The sequence below is a fragment of the Pinus tabuliformis genome, chromosome 2_1 (genome assembly GCF_031772625.1).
Source record: "Pinus tabuliformis cultivar Carrire ecotype Pingquan chromosome 2_1, CPIR1, whole genome shotgun sequence".
Taxonomy (NCBI): Eukaryota; Viridiplantae; Streptophyta; class Pinopsida; order Pinales; family Pinaceae; genus Pinus; species Pinus tabuliformis.
Genome location: NC_142299.1, coordinates 715126471 through 715131960, shown reverse-complemented (window position 1 = coordinate 715131960; position 5490 = coordinate 715126471). Strand labels below are relative to the sequence as shown.

At 39.0% G+C, this 5490-nt stretch overlaps 2 pseudogenes; both read right to left on the bottom strand.

Moving 5' to 3' along the window:
• Positions 1 to 347: 347 nt before the first annotated feature.
• Positions 348 to 1733, bottom strand: LOC149202589 (damage-control phosphatase At2g17340 pseudogene; annotated as a pseudogene).
• Positions 1734 to 2982: 1249 nt separating this feature from the next.
• LOC149202588 (U-box domain-containing protein 13 pseudogene) lies at positions 2983 to 4762 on the bottom strand (annotated as a pseudogene).
• Positions 4763 to 5490: the final 728 nt, after the last annotated feature.

Here is a 5490-nt window from a genome sequence, read left to right as displayed (position 1 = left end):
TCTAATCGATTTAGAAGGCTTGTCTGAACACACAATAGATAGGGGTTATATTTAAGTTTTGAAATTAAGAGAGATTTTGAAGGGATGAAGGTAGTGTTATTTTTTTAATTGTGTTTTAGAAATTTTATATTATATATAATTATTAGATTTTAATTGTGTTTTACAATTTTTATATTATTTATAATTATTAGATTATTTAAATATTAAAATGAAGAGGAAAATGAATGGAAAGTATCACACTTACATGAAGAGAAATATATATCTTAAATTTTTTTAAGATATATATTATTGAAATTTTTTCATCAGAATTTTTATATCAAACTCCAATCTGAATTCGAACTTGGTAACTATGATTTGAACTGCGCTTAGAGATTGGTCTCAATCCCACGACCCATACCCTCCAAAACAACCCGATTAACATCATTTGATAAATATGCAAGCTCAAGCGATACATAAATTCCAAAATTTACAATAAGAGGGTTCTTTGCATCTACCCCAAAATATATTCCCTCCCATTTTTCATCTCTTTCACTTTTGAGACAATTTCCACCAATTCAGACTAAGTAACATCGTTAATGGATGGTAAATCATTGGCAGCTAAAACCACCTGTGTACCTCGTCGAAGCAACTCTTTTGCAAAAGGTAATATCCCTACTACAAGATCTGCGCCAGAATTATCCGCAAACATGACAACCTTCTTCCAAGACTTCCTCATCCAGCTTGACTTGAATGTTTCCAAGTCATCAATGACCCATGGACGAGGTAGTAAGTTTTCACAACTAGCCAAAAAGGACATGCCATCCCTTTTGAACACTTCAGCAAGCTTTGCAACACCCAAATAAAAAATATTGCATGCAAATATTCCCCTTATCAAGTTTTCTAAACGCTTCCCTCCATCTTCAGTACTATCAAAGAGTGTTACAACTTGAACTTGTTCAAATATGATCAAAGATTTTGCATTCTCTTCTTCCTTGAATTTTTTAAATATGTCTCTGAAACCCACTTCCCTTAGGCACTACTCTCATAGTCTGCACAAAAATACACAATCAGGTGGTCTTCTGTGACTTTCAGGATCTTCCTATGATTCATCCAATATTTTGCCATACCTCTCCAAAAACTTAGCTGCTCTTTCAAATATTATCAAAGATTTTGCATTCTCTTCTTCCTTGAATTTTTTAAATATGTCTCTGAAACCCATTTCCCTTAGGCACTACTCTTATAGTCTGCACAAAAATACACAATCAGGTGGTCTTCTGTGGCTTTCAGGATCTTCCTATAATTCATCCAATATTTTTCCATACCTCTCTAAAAACTTAGCTACTCTAGCTTGGGCATTTGAAACAAAATCATCTAGCTCTACATGTTTCCTAAAGGAGGCGATGGACTTCCTGAAGACGTCGATCGAAGCGAGCTCAACTGGAGTGGATATTTGAGCTCACCACAAACTTGGCTTCAAACGTGATGGAAAGACTGTGGAATTGTTGATCCAACAGTTAGAGTCGGATGGAGATCCTCACAAGTTTTCCTCACCCGATGAGCTGCTCATTGTTGACCCAACACACACAATGATTAATATAGACTCGCCGCCAACCACAAAAGGCATCCATTTAAGTGCCACTTATATCACACTAGACTTAAGCATCATAGAATTCGATTAGCTAACCTCCCACTACTAGTCCCTTACTAGATGCCTCCCTAAATGTCGTTATTATTTTATATAAGGGCAAGGCCATTTCCTAAGACTAGGACTTTAGCTCCTCCATTGATGCACTTCTTTTTTTCAATGATATGGAACAACAGATCCACGGACCTTTGACCAAAGATGAGCTAGTTGTTAAACTCTCTGACCATCGAACGAAGGACGAACTTGATAGAAGAGTTCGAATACCCACAAAGTGCATATCGCAGATTGTTTAACTAACTGAAAAGTTCCACCATAAATATGACGACCAGACCATTGAATGGCTCTTCAGAACATATGGGTTATCTACAATACCGCCACAACAGGCCATTCAATGACTGCAACATGTATTTCCGCTTCCACCATCACCGATACGAGCTTCAATGGCGCTTATGTCAGTCCTGATAACGACAACTCGATTCCCTCTCATGATGATCTGCATAATGTTGCAGGACATTAGGAACAAGGAAATTTTATAGAGCCCACTCTCAATGCAAATCCAAATTCACTACAATATGGGTTTGAACCTCTTTCACTTCCCTGCAATTTCAATTTTCCACCTTCCGCAGCCCGGGGCACTGCAAACTGAGTTGCAATTCACTTCATACCCTTAGCAGCAAACTGTGACACACCCAAATTTTATTAACTTTCAGTCATAATTGCCTAATGCCAGAGGAAGAATGACAGTGAATGATGGATTGATTAGGGAGGGGAGCATAAAGCACATTTGAACCACCAAAGGAATTATACAGGGTCTGTATGTTGATTGAATGGGCGTTGTGAGTAAAGGAAATGGCGCCATTGCAAATGGCCTCTCCATTGAATGATCGATCAAACCCAGTAGTGATCGAGGAGTCTAAACGAAAGAGAGCAAGCGTCTATCTTTTTAACCAAGAAAATCCTGCTTTGCCAAAAGGATGTCGTGCTTCAACAATTTTATCCACACCACATAGCCTTCACATATAACAAAAGAATATTACTCTCCACACATCCCTACATCCTCATCTCACAACCACTTGGAGTATTTCACCTTATGGCTATGATACAAGTTTCAATTTTCTAATAAATATACAATAAAACCACAAGGAGATGATCTTTGACCACCATACCAAAAAGGAATGCACGAATGAGCCAACCAATGCTTGATTGCTTGTTTGTTCCAAATATTGTAATCAACTACTTGGAGCTTGCTCTGATCTATTGATGTGCTCTAATAATGAAGCAACCTTGCGCTTAGCTCTTGCTGTGAATCTGACAAGGGTTCATAAGCTCCAAGTTATTGAGATGTTGTGGATTATGTGTCATAATGCAAGCAAAACAACAGCTGCATTTTCCCGGTTTCGAGGTGAGCCAACTCTGATTAATTCTACCAATATTGGGATTGCATCAACATTTCCGATAGCTATTTTCCCCTCTTGATGACTTGCAAGAATTTCCAGTATAGAAAGCACTTCATCAACCATCCCTGCACTGGGATCTACCAGCAAATGCATCAATGGGGACACAACACCAGCTCTCACAACCCTTGCCTTGTTACCTTTATAGATTGATAAATTGAAGAGTGTTGTGGCAACATCTTTCTGGCCTCTCTGGCTCCCCTCACAAAGCAAGCCAACCAAAGCACACCAGATGCACCAATGGTTATCTTGTTCTCATCAACAACTGACAAACTAAACAGAGTTGCAGCAACATTTTCTCTTGCTTCAATGCTACCAATCTTGAGAACCTCAACAATAGGAGGAATTTCCCCAGCCATAACTATTGCACCCTTGTTGTTTTCATAAATGGAAAGGTTAAGAAGAGTTGTCATAGCATGCTCTTGTGTTCTAGAATCTGGTGTGGACAACAAATTAACTAACAAAGGAATGGCCCCAGCCTTTGCAATACAAATCCTGTTATCTGCATTTATTTTGGCTAGAAGACGTAGCTCACCAGTTATTGCTCTTTGGTCTTCAGGAGTCCCACTCGACAACTTTTGCAAAAGAACATCCACAGTTGCTCGGTCACTAGAGTTATCAAGCATAGATCCACATGCCTTTCCAGATCTACTACAACCCAATCTCTTTGGTAGTTCAACTCCATTAGTTTCACACCATTGTGCAATCAGACTTCGCAATACATAGTTAGGTGTCAAAACTACATGTGAAAACATCAATTGTGTTTTAGGACAAGTTCTATGTTCGGAATCTATCCATTTCTGTATGCAGGACCGTTCATATGTCTGTCATGTAGGCACAATAACAGGATCTTTCATTAGCTCAAGGGAAATCGGACAACGAAATTCATCAGGAATAATAGGAGAGCTAGATTTATCTGTAAGACCACCACAAGTATTCGATCCTTTCTCACTGTCAGGAGCATCCATCTCAGGATTCTCTGTCAAAACTAAGTCCTTCAACCTCCTCAGAATACCTGACATCTGCTCTAACCTCTCACCAACATCTCCACGTTTGATAACAATATCATGTAGTGCCAGTGATTCTTGCTTAAGATCGACAATGGTCTTGAGTTGTAACTTTTATACTAATCTTCTTAATATCGGTTGGTCAACATCTCTATCACTCCTCTGAGACAAGACAATACTTAGATCTTTCTCGAGTTCCAAATCAGGTGTGTCAGCTCTTCCTTTAGCTCTTTTGAACTGGGCATGTACAAGTTCAACCTATTCTCGAACTTCATCTGACAATCCAAGTTCTTCATAAGCCAAGTCACTTAAAGCTTGCTCCAACTGAGTAGTTACACTGTGAAATTTGCCTGCAACTTGCTTTCTTTCTAGATCCATGAACAACTTGCTGCCCTTGTGGCCAAATTTGAGGATCTCCACAACATGTTTAAGAGCCGAGCGCAAATATTACAAGGCCTATAGGGTATTATCCTTAAGCAGGGGATCCTTCAGTTCCCTGAGTTCTTCAAACATGGGTGCTAATAATTTGAGCCTTCTCACCAGATTAGCACCTTCTTTCTTCAGATAGTTCCTGCATTCCCCAACACCTGCTATCTCGTTCACCAATTCCATGTATGATTCCACCACCACCATAACATCCCCGCCATCTCCTCCTGCTTCCACCAAATCCATCTCCAAATCTGGCACCCTCACCCCCATAATTTTTGCTGCCATCTCTGGCTGATGATCTATTGGAATCCCAATTCAAACCTGAGTGTCTGAGAAAACAAAAACATCAGAGAAACAATCGCTTCTTTCTTCTCCTTGATACTTCTTCATGCAACCCAGTTTCCCCGACCTACGACTTCTTCAGCTTTCGTTGGACCTTAACCCACAGTTAGTATGAGGTTCCTCGGGCTCTAATGTCGTTGGGGTTTGTTGTCAATGTCGGCTAAATCGAACCCTGGTTATCTCGCTTGCGTCTACCAAGCGTCTATCTATATATGCTCTCCACGCTTGTTGTCCTCTATCTGGCATGGAGAGTACGACACCGCCCTGAACATGGAAGACGACAAAGCCTATTTCTTCACCATAATGAAATACAAATATTTGAAAAAATATGTACACATGTTATATTTTCACTTGATAGAACGACAAAAATAGAGTGTTGTGATTGGTGGGAATGAATAGTGTTTGCCCAACCAAACCCTACAAAGAAAACACCTTCAATGTAACTAGTCATAAATGAATAAGATCCCAATTAAGGAATATAACAAGTTAACTATCTGGTGTTGAATTATATTGTAAAGGAAATTCTTGCTTCTAAATTTTACTAAGTATAATTACAGAATAGGCGTGTCTTTTTGTAATAGTGTTTTTAAAATTTTAATTTAATTATCAATAGTTAATTAGATGGATGGTAAGG